Source organism: Schistocerca serialis, chromosome 5, assembly GCF_023864345.2.
Source record: "Schistocerca serialis cubense isolate TAMUIC-IGC-003099 chromosome 5, iqSchSeri2.2, whole genome shotgun sequence".
Classification (NCBI taxonomy): domain Eukaryota; kingdom Metazoa; phylum Arthropoda; class Insecta; order Orthoptera; family Acrididae; genus Schistocerca; species Schistocerca serialis.
The window spans coordinates 656,485,659-656,508,281 of record NC_064642.1 but is presented as its reverse complement, the minus strand read 5'-3'; the positions used below and the strand labels follow the sequence as shown (position 1 = coordinate 656,508,281).

The window sequence follows — 22,623 nt, the reverse complement described above, 5'->3', positions numbered from 1 at the left end:
TCAAACTTACCTACGTTGTATATTTTAATTTAAAAACCTACCCGTTACCAACTGTTCGTCTAAAATTGTGAGCCATATGTTTGTGACTATTACAGAGCCATCTATCACAAAGGGAAAAAAGTGGTGCAACTTAAACATTCATATTTCTTTACGTACTACAAGAATATGTAATAAAAATGGGGGTTCCTATTTTTAAAAAAACGCAGTTGATATCCGTTTGACCTATGGCAGCGCCATCTAGCGGGCCAACCATAGCGCGATTTGGTTTTCCCTTTCAAGCTAGACAAGTTTCGTTCTTAGTAGTTTTTTCGTTTGACGCTTATTTCGTGAGATATTTGCCCCGGTTACGATCAATTGGCCACCCTATATATGAAAGTGTATATGATAACCGAACAAAACTTACGTTTAAAAAAACTGATGTACTCATACATTGTAAGTAGGCTGTGCATGTTTTCTTATTGGCAACGTTACGTAGCGCTCTGTATGAAAATCACTGGCTGTGTTGTGTGCAGTCTGTGGCTAGTTTGCATTGTTGTCTGCCATTGTAGTGTTAGGTAGCTGGATGTGAACAGCGCGTAGCGTTGCGCAGTTGGAGGTGAGCTGCTAGCAGTGGTGGATGTGGGGAGAGAGATGGCGGAGTTTTGAAATTTGTAAGACTGGATGTCATGAACTGCTATATATATTATGACTATTAAGGTAAATACATTGTTTGTTCTCTATTAAGATCTTTCATTTGCTAACTATGCCTATCAGTAGTTAGTGCCTTCCGTAGTTTGAATCTTTTATTTAGCTGGCAGTAGTGGCGCATGCTGTATTGCAGTAGTTCGAGTAACCAAAATTTTTGTGAGGTAAGTGATTTGTGCAACGTATAGGTTAATGTTAGTCAGGGCCATTCTTTTGTAGGGATTTTTGAAAGTCAGATTGCGTTGCGCCAAAAAATATTATGTGTCAGTAATGTTTCGAAGGGGACGTTTCATATGTCGACCCTTAGCCGAGGATACCTCACTGGAATCTTCTGATTTTTTCTTGTAGTTTGTGTAATTAGTGTAGCTTTTGTTTATTGCTAGCGCGTAATTGTATAGAGAATTTCCTTTGTAGTTGTAGTTTTTCATTCTTGTACAGTAAAACAGTTGTGGCATGCATGTAGTTTTGCACCAAGTATTTCGCAGCTGCGCTTGCAATTAACTAGATATTATTTTCAGTGCTTTGTTAATGTGTTTTCTTATTTTGCTCTTCAAATTGTGCTTTTATGTGTTGTCGTGTGAAATATTGTGACAATAATGGCGTGTGAAAAACGTAATACTATGCTCCAAAGTAAACTGAGAAATGACAGTGAAGACGAAAGCAGTGTGTTAGCGCCACCGTGTACTGAATTAACTAATGTTTAAAGTAGTAATTTGGTAATTGTGCATAGGTAAATGGATCAGGCGGCAATCAATGGTGTAGACAGTGAAACAATTAGTGAACAGGGAAGCATTATCGATCGATCGGTCGGCAACAGCCCGCCTCAAGAATCGGGAATGACAGGACACAATTTTGCAACTACTGTAGATTCAGGTTTTGTGTCCTCACCGTTTTCTCAAATAAGTCAAGACACATTTTCTGCTTGTCAAAATGTGAATGTTGCCGGTGCAACTTCACTGCCGAAAAGCACTGAGGAACATGTTTCAGACACCAGTGCATTGTTATTACAGTTAATGCAACAAATGGGACAAAGGCTACAAAAGTTAGACACAATGGAACAAAATCTTCAAAAGTTAAACACAATGGAACCAAATCTTCAAAGGTTAGACACAACGCTTGAACAAAATCAGAAACAAATGGGACAAAATCTTCAAAAGTTAGACACAATGGAACAAAATCTTCAAAAGTTAGACACAATGGAACAACACCAGAGACAAACACAGCAACATTTAGACGCAATGGAACAAAATCTTCACACCACGCTTGAACAAACACGTGAAGATTTAACTACTGAGTTACATAAAATCGAATCGAAATGTCAAAAAGTCTGTAATGACGTAAAAACACAAATTTGTGAGCATTTCCAACCTATTTTTTCGCGTCATGAAAATGCATTACAGTATCACGAAGCAGCCATAAAGGAACTGCAAACTATAGTTCATGAAAATCACGACACCTTGCAAGCTAAAATTGACTCAGTTGCATCTACCGATTCGGTTATGCAACTTGCAAAAACTCAGGGAAACTTAAAGGACACAGTGGATACTCTGAAAATTGGTTCAGAAAGACACATGGAGGAAATTAGTTCATTATCAGAAAAAGTAGTTGAACTTTCGGATCAGCTAAATAATTTATCTACGAAGGTAGATGATAATCTGAATGACACAAAACCGGTAGTCTTTAATGACACAGAAGAGTGTGAACAAATTAGGAAATTCAAACAAAATCAGAATCACATTAATACGCAACACCAAAGAGAAATCCTGGAAGTACAAGATCAGTTGACACAGGTAATACAGGAATTACATATTTTACAGGCCAGTCGTGTTCCAATATGGGAAGAGGGACATAAAAATACGGAACAGCCACAAAATAATAACTCAGGGCACTTCGGAAATTATGAAAGAAATTGGCAAGGTACACCGAATTTTGAGATGGAACCGCCGAAACGACGTTACAATGACCGACATGCGACTCGCCGACATGATGATTTTGACTATAAGCTGTTCATTACTACACGTAAATTCAAAACATTTAAGAATTCTGGCAACGACATTCATCCACAAGCGTGGCATCATCAATTCTCTCATTGTTTCCCCCCCCCCAACTGGTCATTAAAGCACAGATTAGAATTTATGTGTGGCTATTTAGAGAATGAACCAGCTGTAAGAATGCGATTGGTCATTCACGATTGGCACAGTGAAGGAGAATTTTATCATGCCTTCCTCTCAGCATACTGGTCTCAAGCTACACAAGACCGAGTAAAACATAGCATCATAATGATGAAACATTTCGAACAATCTGAATTTTCCAGTCTTGTGACATATTTTGAAGACATATTGCACAAGAATCAATACCTATCAAACCCATACAGCCCCTCAGAACTCATCCACATTTGCTTAATCAAATTACCTGAACATTTACGACATATTATTTTGGCAGGCCGTTGCAAAGACGACATTGAAGCTTTTCATGGACTCTTACAAGAATTAGAAATTGACACTGACAATCGCAGAATGCGAAAACAGAAACACAACAACAGGTCACATCCGTCGCAATTCCGCGATGAAAGAAATAATAACTGGACACAACGAGGCTAATCTCACAACACAAATCGTGACCAAAACAGACACCACCCGTATGACAACCACTGGCAGAGTAATAGTTACAGAGAAAGTTCGCATTTCTGTAGTAATGAATATGACAGAGACAATCATAGAAACAGACAATATGGCAACCAGAACTATTATTATCACGGGAGACAGAATAACTTCAGACGCAACAGTCCACTGTGCAGTGATAATTCAGGGAGAAATTCTCCACCACTTAACCGACGAGAAAGAAACTACAGGAACTACCGACATGACGGCAGACTATATAATCATAACGACAGACCTGAATTTCATCAGAACTGGCGGGATTCAAACAGAGCAGGGCCCTCTCGACAAGGTGAATTTGTAGAAGTTAGGTCTCCTAACCCCAATAACGACACACGCCAACAAAGAGATAGCAGACAATGACTCACACCGCAGGCAGCCACGTTCGCCAGCTGGCTCAGAGCAAAATAACATAGACGCTAACCGTGAGAAAAATTCCAGTATTCTTTACCGATGTATACTGCACGATAATTGCGTTCAAGTAGAAACTCTGCGTATTAGGAAGAGTAAAGGATTGCACCACATTTCACATGTAAAACCGTTTATTGAAAAATAATCTGCTTTTTAACTTTGTCTTTGCCACAAAACTTTTCACTTCACATTTCTAGTATGCTTTGTTAGACTTAAGAAACTGTTACCATGCAACAATGTTTGAAGTTAGATATCCAGTCAAGAACCTGGGCAACTTATTTAGACAGTAATTACGAATGCATTGTTATAGTGAACAGACGACACAGTGTTATATATTCTTGCAACAAGTTGCACAATTATGTAACGACTATCAGGCTTACATACTTAGAACTTATACTGCTAATGAGATTTTAATGCAACATTTTGGTTTTCTTGAAAAGATACTCTTTATTTGAAGTACATTCGGTGAGATTAAGGATGACTTGGCACTTGGTTTCTTTGATAGCTACACGATTATATCATGACGCTATTAATATGTGACACAATTTACATTGTTGCTTTTGCGGTGTTTCTGTTTTATATCTGCACAGTTTTTCTGAATTTTTCTGGGAAGTAAAACATGTTTTAGTAGTAACTTTTGTGGTATAGCTACAATGAGACAGCCTTTTCCGTAACACAGCAATATGTTAAGGCACAGTAGTTTCTTCATCACGGCAATAAACGTAATAACTAAGACATCTATACGCAAAGCATTTCACTTTTGTTTATCATGAGGTAAGTACATTGACATCTGCAGAACTTAGCTTTCGGAGGACGATAACTACGACACTTCCACAAAGATTATCTTACAAAAAGACCCACAGTTTAGCGGTACAGTACACGTATTTGAGTGATTAATTTACGTTTATGATCAATAAGCTGAGAATCGTACTTTAAAGAGTTATGAAATGTGTGTACATGCGTGAATGTATCACAATGCCACCGAAAATTTTTTGGACTCTGTTATATTGATAGGATTTTGTTTCTACACATTTGTAACGCAAATTCTCGACCTGTGAAATTTTTATATGAGACTGTCACTGCTGTCGTAAATATTTCGGTAAGAAAGTTAAGTGACCACCTTCACGTAATGCGTCGTGGGCACCCAGCTGTGCGACAATCGCCTGGAAAGGAGCCATTAGTGTGTGCCTTTCAGAGACACAGGTGGAGAAAAAAAAAAGAGGCCATTATCCTCGCTATTGACATTTCTATGTAGAAAGCATCGCAAATACGACACGCTCAAACTTGAAAAAATATGATTATACTGTGGAGCTTTCAATTTATGATATTTACTAAAATGCCTAATGAAATGATGAGAAACATTTTACATCTACTGTCTTTCTAGTTGAGAGTTTGCTCATTTTGTTTAATATCTAGTTTCTAGCTGCACTGCAGCATTGGTTAAAATAAAATTTTATAGATCTACTAATATAGATATTTTCTGTCTACAGATCCAGTAAATAATAATTTTGTGATACTTCCAAAAAAAAAATGAGGGAGCACAAAAAGAAATTCCCTTCACAGGAACTGCATACATAATTTTATTTTAAAGTATTTGGTAATTTATTTCATAGAATAAGTTTTTGTGATACACCACTTTAATGACATAGATATTAAGATGTGAACAGACATTTCCCTTATCTGCATTGTTTCTTTACTGTAATATTTTTCTGCTTGAGCTTCGTCATGTTTAGATATAAGTTATTGCATTTACTGCTGCTGTTTGCCAGGCATAGTGCTACTAAATTTCACTTTGTATTACTCTGTTAAGCCAGTTTTACTACTGATTTATTTTTCTTGTTGCTGCACATTGGCTCATATTAGTTGTAATGTTGCATTTGCTTGGTAATTTAGATTTACTGTAGCTTGCTTTGACAATTTTCATTTTTTTCATTGCTGTTTGTATTAATCGTTTTGTGCTGCTGCATTGCCTCGTCCGTTAGTTTAGCATCTGAGTCCAGTAGATTTAAGTTAGCTTAAGAGAGGGTAGACTATATAAGAGAATGATTTGCGATGAATTGGAAGAAAGCATTGAGAAGTCATACGAAAAAAGTACAGAAGGCAGGTATAGATAGGACTTTTTGGAAATAATGAAGAATGAAGGAAGAGCTCCGAGAAGTAAAGAAGGTTTTGTTTGCAAAATACTGCAGTAAAAGAAACCCTGTCCTTTCCTTGTGCTATCCCACTATGTGTTTGTGTTCCCTTGTGTATTTGTGTTTTTCCTGTCTTTATGTGTTTATCTGATGAGAGTTACGTTGTAGAATTTTTTTTGATAATATGTTATTTACTTTGTAAAGATGTTTAGACATTATATATTCTGTTCTGTTTTAATGCTCATGTGTGAAGTTGATGTTTCAAAAGTTATTCTGATCTTTTATGTATGTACTCATGTCATAATTCCTGTAACACTGATGCATATGTTATTTCGATTCTTTTGTAAAGCCTGTACTACAAATGTTATCTGTATTGTTATGTTCTTTAATGGTGTATTTTGTACCTTTGTAATTGTATTCTTATGTTATAAAATTGTAATTGACACCAGATCATCATATTATTAACTTGTAAGTTTCATTTCACTGCACACGTCATAGAATATGGACAATATGTGAGAAGTAGGGACTGATAGTGTTTGCACGTGTGTTAATAATTCAGCAAGGGACTGGATAACAGCATTGCTGGTTCTAAGGACATTTCAAAAAAATTATTTGTGAGTGCACAAGTGGTGGTTTATGGACTTGCTATATTGTCCGCAAGACTCTTCGATGGTGATTGTGCACCTGCACAGTCGCAACAGATGGTTGCTGGCCGTCTCTACAAGGATTTCAGTGGGTCTGCATCTCTGGTGGCCCACCAATACCATTATTCCTACGAGGACTGCAGTGGGTCTGCACCTCTGGTGGCCCACCAATACCACAATCTCTACCAGGACTACAGTGGGTCTGCTCTGTGATGACGTACCTATCAGTATTCTTCAAAACTTCGACTGACTCTGCTGTGGGTTTGCTCTGTTGTAGCCCATTACCTGTCTGCATGACAAGAGTCAGCACTGTCCTTCCGTTGGAAGGACAACACTACTTCTTCAAGACTGCATGGAAATCCACTACTTCCGTGTGCATTTTCTTTTACTGCTCAGACTTTGAGAAAAACACTGTTATTTTACTGTGATGAACGATCAGGACTGTCTTTATGGACTGTGAGAAAATTTTAGCTTTTGACCAACATTGTATCATTAAGTGTGCATTTCATTTCTTTGTTATTGTAATTATGAAAAATTTTATCAAATCATTATTGGCCACTGCCCAAAACAATTTGTAAAATTTTTTGTGGGGAGCATGGGGGCTATGTAAGTAGGCTGTTTATGTTTTCTTATTGGCAACGTTACGTAGCGCTCTGTATGAAAATCACTGGCTGTGCTGTGTGCAGTCTGTGGCTAGTTTGCATTGTTGTCTGCCATTGTAGTGTTGGGCAGCTGGATGTGAACAGCGCGTAGTGTTGCGCAGTTGGAGGTGAGCCGCCAGCAGTGGTGGATGTGGGGAGAGAGATGGCGGAGTTTTGAAATTTGTAAGACTGGATGTCACGAACTGCTATGTACATTATGATTTTTCAACACTATTAAGGTAAATACATTGTTTGTTCTCTATTAAAATCTTGCATTTGCTAACTATGCCTATCAGTAGTTAGTGCCTTCCGTAGTTTGAATCTTTTATTTAGCTGGCAGTAGTGGCGCTCGCTGTATTGCAGTAGTTCGAGTAACGAAGATTTTTGTGAGGTAAGTGATTTATGAAAGGTATAGGTTAATGTTAGTCAGGGCCATTCTTTTGTAGGGATTTCTGAAAGTCATATTGCGTTGCGCCAAAAAATATTGTGTGTCAGTTTAAACACAGTCATGTATAATTTTTCTAGGGACGTTTCAACATGAACAGTGAAACTTTCAAATAGGTACAGGGAAAAATCTGCTGATGACCGTGTTGCTAAGAGAATTCGCATTAAAACTGGAAACACAAAGATTGCAGAACAGACACATCGAACTAAATTTTAAATGGGACGGAAGACCCCTCTGTGGACAACATGTCCTAGTTAAACCTACTCGCTGCATCGCATTAATTAAATAGCACCCCCAGCAGAGGAATTTCGCGTCCCGAACTACCGCAGTTCCCGGCAGAAGGAGAACGCAGCTTACGAACGCCATATATGGCCGCCATTACATGGGAAGCACTCATAGTATAACTCCATTTGCCAAATGTTTTCCTGTAGTCATTGACGCTTCGTCGTAATATTTTTCGTTCTAAACGAATATAGCGCAGCTCCCTATTGCTTCGAAAACCTGTTTCATTACGCTCTAGCTCCTTTCCTTTCGTCAGATAGCGACAATATGCTCTGTAGCAGATACAGTAATGTGTGATTTGAATCCGGTATCATTTGGTCAGCTGATATTTCTTCCCTCTGTTGCGTAATAAATGAGCACATTTTCGCAGAGTATTTAACCCGTCAATCTATTTGTAGTTATGTACCTTTTCTTTGCATTTCAGACACACAGTTCTCAGTCGGTAGAAGCCTTAAGGCTTCAGGCAAATAGCGTATCTGCCTCGTCATATTATAAAATGACTTTTATCTTAATAATATGAGTATTTATAAATGTGTTTGGATAGAGAGAGATTGATTTTTGATTGAATTTTGCATGCTGCCTCCTTGAATGATCAGCTTCTGCACCAGCTAGTGACGTATTATAATTTGGAGGAAGTTATTGTTCTTTAAGTTGTAAAATACGATTCTGTTAGTTACTTGGCCGTAGTGCGGATAGCTTTGAGCCCAAGTTTTCGTAGCTTGTCGTACCTAAGGGACCACTGCTGTAAGTAAATAAGATCAAACAGCAATCTGCTTTTCGTGAGAAAAGGAGATTGCTTAGCACACTAACTTCCTTCAAACTACACGTCCTGCTGCATCAAAATTGATCAGTGGAGTTCAGTACCATACTATCGTACAAGAAAATAATCCAATTACTGCAATTAAGAAATTATGAGAGGTTGTTACGTATTGAATGAAAACTATAGAGAATGCATTTCCTTTCCTGTATTTTAGTGAACTTTGTACACTTACACTTCTGTCGAATGACAGCCGGCGACGACACTGAAGCTCACCTCCTTTTCCAAAGAAAACAAGCTATTTCTATTCTTCACTTTCAGAAAATTTGTATACATAAATGTTTGTCAGATATTACACATACTTAACTCGGTTTCATCACTGAAATGTAACAATACGTTCTGAGCGACGCCCTAGAGCACGTCCTCTTTCCACAATATACAGATTAACACTCCTCTATTTCTTAATAACTCAACTGTATTTTTTTCAAGTCTATACTCAAAGATTCACAACTACTAACGTTGCGGGGATTGCACGCCAAAGAGTATCTTGCTGTCCAGCTACGCTTCACTTCACTTCAAGTACTTATTGAATCAAATTTACATTTACGGTATTTGCATACATTACTGAGCTTCTCAGAATAAAATCAGGCACAAATTAGTTAAAAAAGGGGCAGTGAGACTCACATAACATTACAATATGCCATCTCGAAATCCAGTGAAATTACATTTCAGCGCCAGTGTTCAATTCTATCATTTCTCATTTCGCATTTCTGAAAATCGTCATATATGGTATATAGGTATGTCATATGTATAACCCCTACAAATTCATTACAACCACGATGTGAAAATTTTGCATTCGTTAACTTTTTATTTTCCGGCTTTTCTATTGTTACGTCCTTTCTACTGTGTTGTTATGAGGGGTTACACAAAATTATGTTTCAACCCTTAACTGTATTTGGAACTTTGAAGTTCCTTATATATTACTTCAATGTTTCATTTTTCTGGTCTGCGCTACATCTTGTCTTTTGCAATGTTACTTCGAAGAAAATGTAATTCTTGTATTTCTTCAACTTCGCCAGTCAGAAGTTCGGCATTCTGCATCAGAGAAGCTTTGTAATTTCACGCATCCTACTGCACTTTTCTTTCTATATTTTTCCGACTCAAGACAGTAAGTCTCTTTTTCTAAACATACCGCTGATATGGTACTTTCATTTCGCACGCCTCACTTCACTTAACATTCTCACAGCTTTGCTGTATGACCATAACTTCTCTGAAAAAGTTCAAGAATATCTTAACTTTTCCTCTCATTTTCTAATACGCGATGGTTTCTTTTCAATATGTTAGCATTCCGTGAATCTAGTGTGATCATTTTGCAATACCTGTACTGGAATGAGACTTTCACTCTGCAGCGGAGTGTGCGCTGATATGAAACTTCCTGGCAGATTAAAACTGTGCGGCCGGCCGAGACTCGAACTCGGGAACTTTGCCTTTCGCGGGCAAGTGCTCTACCATCTGAGCTACCGAAGCACGACTCACGCCCGGTCCTCACAGCCACAGCCACAGCCTGGGGGATGTTTCCAGAATGAGAAATTCTGGAAACATCCCCCAGGCTGTGGCTAAGTCATGTCTCCGCAGTATCCTTTCTTTCAGGAGTGCTAGTTCTGCAAGGTTCGCAGGAGAGCTTCTGTAAAGTTTGGAATGTAGGAGACGAGATACTGGCAGAAGTGAAGCTGTGAGGACCGGCCGTGAGTCGTGCTTCGGTAGCTCAGATGGTAGAGCACTTGCCCGCGAAGGGCAAAGGTCCCGAGTTCGAGTCTCGGTCGGGCACACTGTTTTAATCTGCCAGGAAGTTTTAACACCTGTACTGTTATTCACTTATTTTAAGACATTATTTATAAATTAATTTCAGTGAAGTATTCTAAATTCCTTTAATGATGTGAAAGATATTTTATAGGCCCTTATTACTTTGAGTTCAACTTTCCATTGTTGTGAAAAACATAGAATGCAGCTATTACTTACATAATTCTTCCTCAGTATCCTGTTTACCTGATGATCTAATGTTGGTGAATAGTTCTTCCCTTCTCGTAAGCCTTGAATATTCTTTCCGTCTCCATGCTCTTTTCTGCAAATACTCGCGAATACCGATCTATGTACTTCATATTAACAATAGTAGGTATCACTCCTAAACTGCGTTTAAGCTTCGTGTGTCTTTGAAAAACAGGGCATTTTAATCTATCGAACATTTTGTTCAGGCAGTTATCAACAGCGCAAATACGTTCAACAAAATCATAGCTCAAAGTCATATTCGGTTCTTTTATTGTACCACCGGTTTCAGTTAAAAACCATCATCTGGTACGAAACTCGAACAGAAACATCGAACATATTACGAAAATGGGAGCAGGACTCACTCATTGACAAATATGAGTCAGTCAGGCTCAAGCTGAAAAATGAACAAGAAGAGCTGCATACGTATAGGTGTTGTGTAAACAAGTCAGCTCAGATCTTTTGACCTGTTTATACATCACCTATACGTATGCAGCTCTCCTTGGCAGTTTCTGTAACGTTATTTTTCAACTTGAACCTGACTCACGGTTTTCTGTGAAAGAATATGTCAGTAGCTGCATTCCTATGTTTTCACATTCGTTACATGTAACGTGTTTCTATTCGAGTTTTACACCAGATGCTGATTTGTAACTGGATCCAATTTTGGCCATCAGGTGCAAATTTGCCGTTTGAATGCAAGAAAGACGTATAGAAATCTTTTCATATGTAGTAGATTAGCAACGGAACGTGGGCAGATAAGAACTAACAAGTAAGATTTACTCCTGGTGGCCAGAGTAAATCGGATCCGCATTAACGCATTAGAATACCTATCAAGTTTCGCTGCCATATGATAATTACAGCCCACACTAGACAGCCGTCAGCAGCTGCATTTTAATTAAAACCAACCGGTGCAATAAAAGGACCCAATACAGCTTTGTGTTATGAATTTTGTGAAAGATTTGAATCTTTGCTAGTATACTGAAAAGTACGCACGCATTTGATAGTGCTTTGTAATAGTGGGAAACTTAGAAGTTAAATAGAAGTCACAAGTGTTGTCAGCAGCCCAACAGGAAGTTTTCACATCCTTCAATTCGGAAATCTTTGAAATCTGTGGTAAGGTCTTATGGGACCAAACTGCTGAGATCATCGGTCCCTAAGCCTACACACTTCTTAATCTAACGTAAACTAACGTACGCTATGGACAACACACACACACCCATCCCCGAGGGAGAACTCGAACCTCCGACTGAGGGGACCGCAAGTACCGTGACCAGGCACCTTAGACAGCGCGACTACCCCGCGCGGCTTGATTTGGGAAAATGAGAGAGCATATCTCATCAGCCTAACGTTTTGGCGATTACATTGTCGTAATGAATGGAATGCAAATAAAAATTCAGACAATGGTAGAGTATCGTTGAAAGTACCCCCCAAAATTAATCTGCACCCAGTGGATTAGAAGAAAAATTGTGTTAATTATTAATGAAGCCATATAAACACTTTCGAGATTTTTTTTCTTTTTAAATTTACGGCAGTTGAAGGTAATTAATGTGGTTGTAGCCTTCAGTTCACTGACTGGTTTGCTGAGGCTCTTCACTGTAGTCTGTCCTCCGGAAGCCTCTTCATTTTGGCCGGCCGCGGTGGCCGTGCGGTTAGGGCGCTTCAGTCCGGAACCGCGTGACTGCTACGGTCGCAGGTTCGAATCCTGCCTCGGGCATTGATGTATGTGATGTCCTTAGGTTAGTTAGGTTTAAGTAGTTCTAAGTTCTAGGGGACTGATGACCTCAGAAGTTAAGTCCCATAGTGCTCAGAGCCATTTGAACCATTTTCTTCTTCATTTTGACCTGCTTGTTGTTGTCAAATCTTAATCTCCGTCTACATTTTTCACTCCGCCACCCCCTTCTCCAAATACACCCACAATTTTCCTTCCACTACCAAACTGATATTTCCTTGACGCAATGGGATGTGTCCCATCAACTGATTCCATCTTTTAGTCAAGCTGCGTCGTAAATTTCTTTTTCCACGGTTCGATTCAGTATCTCACAAATTTTTATTCTACCTATCCATCTAATCTTCTGCGTTCCTCTACAACACCACATTTTGAAAGCTCCTTCCTTCTTATCTGAACTACTTATTGATCACGTTTCACTTTCATACAAGTCAACACTCCAGACACACAAAACACTTTCTAACACTTAAATTTATATTAGGTGGTAATGAATTCTTCTTTTCTGGACTACTTTTCTTGTATTGCCAGTGTGCATTTTGTATCCTCTCTACTTTCGCCAGTATCAGTCATTTTGCTACCCAAGTAACCGAACTCGTCTACTACTTACAGTGTCTCATTTCCTAATCTAGTTCCCCCAGCATTGCCCGATTTAATCCGACAACATCTCATTACCCCAGTTTTACTTTTGTTGATGATTCGGCTTGTAATCTCTGGTCAACATACTATCCATTCCTTTCAACTATTCTTCGAAGTCGTTTGGTGTCTCTGACAGATTTGCAGTGTCATTGGCAAACCTAAACACAGATTTTTCTTTCCTCCCTCAACTTTAAACCCCGTTCAAAATTTCTACCTTGTTTCCTTCACAGAGTGCTCATTGTAAAGATTGATAACATTGGGGATAGGCTGCAAGCATGCCTCACTCTCTCCTCAGCTACTGCTTCCCTTTCACGTCTTTTCACTGTACAGGTTGTGAATAATCTTTTGCCCCCCAGTATTTTATCTCTGCTACTTCCAAAATTTGACAGATTGCAGTCTAGTCAACAGTGTCGAAAGCTTTCTCTAAATCTACAAATGCTATAAACTTAGGTTCGCCTTTCTTCAAACTATCTTCTAAGATAATTCATAGGGTCGGTATCTTCACAAGTTCCTACATTTTTCCGGAACCTAAACTGACATTCAGCCAGGTTGGCTACTACCAGTTTTTCCATTCTTCTGTAAATAATTCGTGTCAATATTTTTCAACCATGAATAATTAGACTGATGGTTCGGTTGTAATGACACCTGTCAACATCTGCCATCTTTGAAATTGGAATTATTGCAATCTTCCTGAAGTCTGAAGGTAATTCGTGTGTCTCATAAATACTGTACAGCACGTGGTATAATTTTTTTCATTGCTGGCTGTCCTAACAATCTTAGGTCTTTCAGTGGCCTGCCAAATTCTTCTTGCAGTATCTCTTACTTCCTCTCCTCCTTGTATAACGCTTTACTGAAGTTTGTTTCCCTTACATAGATGCTCCATACATTCTTTTCTAGTTGTTGCTTTTGCTTCTTTATGTAGAACTAGCTTGCCATCTCAGCTTTTGATTTTAGTACAGCTATTTCTCTTTTTTCTCCAAAGGCACCAGTGGCATTTTCGCCATGCAAAATGTGCCTCCTGTGACGGGACGGGTGACTAACCCGAAGGCTGGGTCTCCACCAAGATGCACGTGGTTTCAGCTCAAGTGGACACCTTCTCGACAGAGGAACTGGACATGGCGGCCCCAGTGATCACTCTGTCGACTTCCAAGTGGACACCATTTCTGCCGCCGTAAATACTGTGTGGAACACCTACTGGCAGTTAGGCTCTACTTCAACAGTTCTCTCAGTGCCTACAGCAACGACAAAGTGGCGGTCAAAGGACAGTTCACACCGGCCTTCCAACGTGGGACCACGACTTGTAAATGGCGCCTCCTTGTCGTCGATAGCCCAGAGGCGACGGACATATTAGGCCTTGACATTTTCGCCGCTTTGGGTCTAGAAGTGCAGTAGCGTCCAGCCAAGCGCTGACAATATCTGCGTCCTCTCTCTTCATGACAGGTATCATTCAGTGTTTGAGCACTCTACTATTGACACCCTTGGATTTAAAGCACATAACACACTCCTCCCAACGTCCACGTCACACTTTTTAAAGACTCTGAACGTCCCATTCGTCCTGAAGGATAAGTTACAGGTGGAGCTGCAACGTTTACAAGACGCCGGCATCTTGACAGCTGTTTTCAGCAGTCAGTGAGCAACAACCATCATGCTCGTTGACAAACCAGACGGCTCCTTCCGCATATGTGGCGATTTCTAGAACATGACTAACGCACAGTGCATTGTGGATGCTTACGCTACCCAAAGATAGACTAGATTCTTACTCGAGTGAGTGGGGACAAAATCTTCGAGAAAATTGACATCAAGAACGTATATCCGCAGCGTCCGCTGGATCAGGAGTCACGCGATTTGCTGGCAATCAATACACCTATCGTTCTCTTCTCCTACAACCGCTTCCTCTCTGGAACTGCAAGCGCCCCAGAGATATTTCAGCAATATCTGGAATACCTTACGCACCCAACTGTCTAGATGATATCATCGTTGCGGAACGGTCCACACAAGTCTTTATTGATAACCTACGCGCTCTTTTCTCCATGCTCCACTCTGTAAATCGTCATTGTAACTTGTAGAAGCGTTAGTTTCTCGTTCCTCAAGTGAATATCTGGGCTATATCCTCAGCGTCTCAGAATGTAGCCGACATCGTGATATGTCCAGGCTATGCAGGGTTCCTGACGAAGGTCAGACAACTTCAGTCTGTATTGGACCATCTGAATTACTATCGTAAGTTCATTCCCATGCTGCAACTATCTCTGTTCTGCTACACTACCTCTTTCGCAGACAGTTAAGCGAGCATTGCTTCAGCCTACTTGTCTGATGGCTTACGATCCGTCGCTTCTTGTGGTCTGATTATCGTGTAGGAGCCATCCTCTCGTTTATAGTCGACCTGAGGGAAAGACCGGTCACGTTCATCTCGAAGACACCAACATCAGCCGAATGCAACCATTGACAAACAGAAAAAGAAGCCCTGGCCATTGTCTTTGCTTAAAAAAAATCATGACTTTTTCTGTGCTCCTCATTTTACCCTCCTGACCGACTGCAAACCATTGCTGCCACTATTTAGCGCCAAAGCCAACATCCTCACAAAATCGGTTCGCCGCCTTCAGCGATGGGCTCTATTTCTCACCCGTTATTCCTAAGAAATTCAGTACCGATCTATGACTCTTCATGTCAACGCTGAACTACTTGGTTGCCGGTGGGTCAGGGCTCCTATTTCGATTCTGATCCGGAAGATCAGATGCTGAAGATGCTGAAGATGAAGCAGCTCTCGCCTCGCTCCCTATCGATACTAAACTCATGACCCAGCGTTCAGCAGAAGACCCGGTTCTTTGCAAACTTGTCCTTCTGGTCCACCAGGGATGGTCATTGGACCACAGGCAGAAAGTCAGTCCAGATATTCAAGGCTATTGGCATTGCCGGCATGAATTCTCTGACCTCAGTCTGGTCTTGTTGCTTCAGGACGAAAATGGCCAGACTCAAGCGATCCTCCTGTCCTCTCTTCTGCACCTTCTTTACCAAGGTCATTGGGGCATCTAACTGCAGTGTCCGATTTGTGCTTTTACCAGTGGGGGGGGGGGGGGGGGGGATGTCTTAGAGGGGTTAGTATAATTATATGTGTTACTAGCTTGGACCCTGGCGTTACCCGTGGTTGAACAGTTATTTACAAATAGATGTTAATGCCGAAATTCACTATTCACGCGTATGCACTATCAGAAAAGCCATCTCTTGTTATATCTTTAAAAGTACATTATAGGTAAAGCTTATTTACAAAATCGTCTACATACAGGTATACGAGGGGAATTCAAAAAGTAAAGGCACATTTGTGAAAAGCTGTACTTATTCTGATGATAGAAAACTGAAACATGCATTATTTTTCTATGTACCCTCCCAGGACTTCAATACAGTTTTCCCGACGTTTTACGAGTTTTTTTTTATTTCATCAGAAAATACGTTTTTCGGTTGCACCTGTAACCAATTTTGCACCGCAGCAATGACGTCTTCATCACTTTCAAATCTTCATCCCTGTAGTGCTTCCGTTGAGGGTCCAAACATGTGAAAATCACTTGGAGCCGGGTCTGGACTGTATGATGGATGTTCCAGCACCTCGAATCTCAACTCCTTTATTGCGTTGGCTGTCCGTTAGGCAGAATGTGGGCGAGCGTTATCTTGCTGCAGGATGACTCCTCTTCACAGTTTTCCACGACGTTTGGATCTGATTACAGGTTTTAGTTTCGTACGCAACACATCACATCCACCATACAATACAGACCTGGCTCTAAAGCCTCGTTTACGATGGGGAGACGTCTTGCAACACTGTGGCATGCTACGGAAATGTGGCGTGCGTAGTCTTGTAGCATGCTACAACAGGCAACATCTTGCAGCGTATGTTGCATGCGGCAGGTTAATTTATACCAAAGCAACAGAATTTGTGCCACATGTGTGTCGGTCTTGCAGTATAATGGATGATATAGTGATCGCAGCGGCGGCCTACTTGGTACTTGCACATGCAGCTAACAACGGAAATGAAAACCAAAGGAAAATAAAACGATGATGGAAGAGAAGATTATTTAAAGAAGGTCCAGGAAATAGTATCCTAGGAACTAGAAGCAGAAGATGGTGCGTTATTTAGTAATTTTGCGAGAATGTCGACTGAAGACTTTAATTACTTACTGCAGTTAACTAGGCCTCTTATTGTAAAGAAAGATAACAACTGCCAAGACAGTATTTCACCAAGAATTCGATGGGCCATCACATTACGATTTTTAGCCACTGGCGATTCATACAAGTCACTAAAGTACTTATTTAAAGTATCAAATTCTGCTATTTCCCTCATCTTATAGTGCCAGAAGTATGTGAAGCTATTTCATTGGTGTTGAAGAATTACATAAAGGTAAGCACGCAATATTCAATACTGATTTCATTTAAGTAATGTTTTATTGGCATTTTTAAGCAAATTAAAATGAATATAAAGAAGTGTTAAAAATACTTATTTCTAAAATCGAATTAATTCGAGCTCTTCTGTTTATGTTTGAACAAATTGGTCACAACTATTATTGTCCACATATACAATTTCACAGCTAGGTTTCGCAACCAATGTTTCGATGCTCGGAGTTTGCTGTTCATACTCCCCCAAGGCCGCTTTAAAAAGAACATTTGAAAATATGTGGGAGGTACATGTTCTCCAAGAGATACATCGCCGTCATCTTTTGATACTGTGTCCTCTGTGTCATCAGTCTGAAAAAAATAGGGAAAGTAATGAGTATGTTTTACTTTTCAGATTCCAAAGGATACTGAAGAATGGCAGAAGGTAGCAAGAAATTTCGAAGTGAAGTGGAATTTCCCTCACTGCGTAGGAGCCTTATATGGCAAACATGTGCAAATTATGTGTCCTCCGAATACTGGAAGTGAATACATCAACTACAAAAAAACATTCAGCATTGTCCTTATGGCAATTGTAGACGCAAATTACTGCTTTCAATATGTAAATGTTGGATGTCACAGGGATAGAAAGAGAGGGGAGGAGGAGATTGACTTAGAGGGGGAGAGAAATTGACCTTAGTGAAGGGGAGAGTGATGCAGCGGGTAGGACGTGATAGAGGAGGGAAACAGATGGACAGAGAGAAGGGCAGGAGAAGATTGGCAGTGGGAAAAGAAGGAGATGGACATAAGGGGAAGGTAGAGACATGCGGGCAATGCCGAGTTTACTTACCTCATTTATAAAATTAATAAATCTTCATGTGTTGTTAATTAACAACTTTGTAAATGATTCATGTAATATACGATACTCAAACTATACTAAAATATGAGATGAATAAAATGTAAAATCAAAATTTTTGTGTTGTTTTGTGCTTAATTTTATGACTCTGAAATTATAAGTGAATGTTAATTTGTTAAATCATCGTATTATGACAAAGCCACAGCAAAGTGTGGCCGGTTCAGCTAGTACTACAGTATATAATTGTCATTTTAACTAACAGAGTTTAGTTGAAGAGACGAGATGAATGAGACTGCTCCTGAAGATTCGAGGGTTTGCCTGTTGGTTTTTCAAGGGCGTTGTGGTGCTGAGACTTGATCTACCTCGCTGCAAACTTTTCTGCATCGAAGCAATGCAGTGGAGGTGCATTTATTGATATGAAAAGTAGATTTGAAAGTGTCAGAATTTGTAAGTGATTTCTCTGATCAGTCAGTGTTAAATTCATGGCAATAAATCCGCGTTCACATTCAGCCGTAGATATAGGTATAACTTTGACTGCTTTCACAAGTTCCTTCTCAGAATTGAGCATGTGTTGAAGATTTTCTTTATAGATTCCAAAATCTTTAACTAGTGACACACACGTGCTTTCAAGTAATTTAAGACCCACCTTATTACACAAGCGAGAAATCGACATCTCACCATAAAACACACGTTCATAACCATCTGAAGGCCATGTATCTGAATTTAATACGGCAACATCCGAAAAGAAATCCAGGTCCTCAAAGCGGTTTTTTATATTGTCTACCAAAGACTGAAAAAATGGGCTCTGAGCACTATGGGACTTAACTTCTGAGGTCATCAGTCCCCTAGAATTTAGAACTACTTGAACCTAACTAACCTAAGGACATCACACACATCCATGCCCGAGGCAGGATTCGAACCTGCGACCGTAGCGGTCGCGCGGTTCCAGACTGTAGCGCCTAGAACCGCTCGGCCACCCCGGCCGGCGACTGAAAAAATTTCTTCCGAAATGTCTGAAATCTGTTATATTCATCACAAGATTATTGTTTAATTAACACCCCTTTGAATGTGCGCTTTTCCTCCAATTCTTGTACAATCATCCTAATTCGTGGCGAGTCATTTGTTTTCAGTGTTTCAAGAGTTCTTATAGGCACGTCAATTTCCTGTTTTGCTTTAAGGACTGAAGAATTTCTGTTCTGAATAAAGAATTATAATAATTGCAGAACTTTTAGGGCCTCATAAAGCATAACTAATTTCATTACAAGCAACCACTTTGTGAGATGTTTTAGTAAACCTTCAAATTTAGATCTCTCCTGAGTTGATTGGGAACCATCTTGTCTCAGTTTTTCAAAAAGATGGACAAGGGAACTGTGACTTTCAAGAAGAGCTCGAACAGCATTAAATGAGGAAGCAATGTACGCGAAAAATACGGCCTAGTTTTAATAGCTACGAGGATAATTATTGTGAAACACTTTGTAGTAGTCTCTTATTTTTGGGACTTCGAGAAAACACAGAATATAAGGAATCTAAAAAAACCTGTACATGGTATACATCTGCTACATCATTCATAACATCGTGGACAGCTAATTCCATTTTGTGGTTCATACAATGAACGATAGTTAAGTCCTTATGTAAATGACTACGCAGTAGAGCGGCTACGTCCTTGTGAGGTGCAAGCATTGTTGAGGTACCATCTGTTGCGATACCTACAAGGTGGTTTTTTAGTACATCATTTGTAATGCCATTCTTTTCAAGAGCTGCTAACAGTGTGCTGAAAATGCATTCTCCTGTCTCACTTTCTAATTCAACGATGTCAAAAAAATAATTTCAAGCAACTGCCTCAAAGGACAAACGTAAATATATTATTAAACAATTTTTATTGGAAACCGTTGTACTTTCGTCCATCATGATACTAAAGTTTGTACCTGATTCTACAAAGAAGTGAGCAAGATTCTTTTTTATTTCTTCTCCTACAAACTTAATGATATTTCGGCATGCATGGTCAGAATGAAGCATATTACCGACTGATAAACCATTAAGCTTTTGAAGTTCAATTACTGCAGGATACGATTTGAATGATAATTTCTGTTTAGCTATTACATATGCAGATCTGCACAACGAATCAGTTGCGATTACTTTTTCTTGATGTTGCTTTCCCCACAACTTTTCACTTTCACTCACACATTTTTCTAAACTTTTCTTTTCTTTCATACTCATGATTTCTACGCACTTCATGTGTGATTTGCACTTTTCATGATGCCCGACATTATCATTTAGGTTTTTGGCGTTATTAGCAGAAACACCAGCTATAAACGCTGTATCTATACGCACATGTTCACTACTTTCCACTTTAAGTTCACGAACTTGTAAACGCACTTTGCATATTACTAAGTTTTTGTCATTTACGGACAGCCACGGCTTAATCTTTTGCCCGTTTTGAAAACGTGATAAGGCAATACAATTTCCTACTATAATCTCAAGAGTACTGTTACTCCCATTCGTACCTTGAGACGTGTCACAGTTTTCAGTCACCGGAGATTCAGACTCTTTCCCTGTATTAGCACCATCATTACCGTTTTCTTTTTTACATTCACTGTCTATTTTAACTCTTTTAGCACCACTATTAGTATCCTGACTGTCAGAGTTTGTACACGTATCAGGTAATGCACTGCTCTTAAGGAAATCAGAAATTTTGCTTTGTTTGAATGACATGTGAAATTCCGTAGCTCTTACAGTCACGGACACACTCAGCTCACTAATGAAGCTACTGAAGCGGGAACGTGTGAAGATTGCCGTGTGTTTGGCTGACGCGAGGCAACGAACGAACGGCACCAATTAATTTGGAGTACGTGATGCTGGGGAGCCTGTGTTAAGCTCCACCCACGTGGTTCGCGGCTAGTGATGTCAGACTGTCCGATCCCGTCTGGTAGGTACCGTCGCTCACTTCACACTACTTTGTGCTTTCGTCCCAGGCCCGTTAGTCCACGCCATACCGTTTCCAAAAGGTGGCCTAACGGTAAATGTTCGCACAGGTGCTGGGCCGGTCACCACCCTGTGTCAGGGCCCGGGGTGGGAATTTCAGCCCCCAGCTCACCCAACTCTGCGGTACGACTGCTGCGGTATGACCGCCACACTACTTCCCTCGCAAGCTCGCAAGTAAACCGATAACGCACCTTAGACGAAAGTAACAATGACAACATGAGAATGATGATTTAAATGATGACTAACTGACAACCTCAGCTGCCGACAGGTGTTGTTGATATACCTCGATGTGGACAGCTGAAAAGGTGTGCCCCGACCGGGACTCGAACCCAGGATCTCCTGCTTACATGGCAGACGCTCTATCCATCTGAGCCACCGAAGACACAGATGAACAGCGCGACTGCAGGGACTTATCCCTTGCACGCTTCCCGTGAGACTCACATTCCCAACTGTCCACAGTTCTAAATAAGTATTGTACCTTATAGACACTTGCCCACTCACTCATTACTCGCACACGTTTTGGCGATTCCCAGAGTTAGGGCAACCTGTGCGCATTCGCACAGACGAAGGTCAATGGCTGGGTAGCCTTTAACTATATATACGAAGACAGTAACTTGTTCTCGAAAGAACAGTTACTGTTGATGACCGTGCAGCTTTTCCCTGGAATAAATGATGACTATCTGACAACCTCAGCTGCCGACAGGTGTTGTTGTCATCATTTATTCCAGGGAAAAGCTGCACGGTCATCAACAGTAATAAATGATGACTATCTGACAACCTCAGCTGCCGACAGGTGTTGTTGTCATCATTTATTCCAGGGAAAAGCTGCACGGTCATCAACAGTAACTTTTCTTTCGAGAACAAGTTACTGTCTTCGTATATATAGTTAAAGGCTACCCAGTCATTGACCTTCGTCTGTGCGAATGCGCACAGGTTGCCCTAACTCTTATGGGAATCGCCAAAGCGTGCGCGAGTAATGAGTGAGTGGGCAAGTGTCTATAAGGTACAATACTTATGTAGAATTGTGGACAGTTGGGAATGTGAGTCTCACGGGAAGCGTGCAAGGGATAAGTCCCTGCAGTCGCGCTATTCATCTGTCCTCGGTGGCTCAGATGGATAGAGCGTCTGCCATGTGAGCAGGAGATTCCGGGTTCGAATCCCGGTCGGGGCACACATTTTCAGCTGTCCACATCGAGGTATATCAACAACACCTGTCGGCAGCTGAGGTTGTCAGTTAGTCATCATTTATTCCAGGGAAAAGCTGCACGGTCATCAACAGTAACTGTTCTTTCGAGAAAGAGTTACTGTCTTCGTATATAATGATGATTTAGTTCTAAATGTTTTGAAATGCTTAACTACTACATAAAACTTTTT

The 22,623-nt window shown here is 40.2% G+C and overlaps 1 non-coding gene across 1 annotated transcript; it reads left to right on the top strand.

The window, feature by feature from the left end:
* The first annotated feature begins 22,346 nt into the window (after positions 1-22,346).
* On the top strand, positions 22,347-22,420 carry Trnat-ugu (transfer RNA threonine (anticodon UGU)). The gene has a single exon. It is a non-coding gene; the product is annotated as a tRNA-Thr (tRNA).
* Positions 22,421-22,623: the final 203 nt, after the last annotated feature.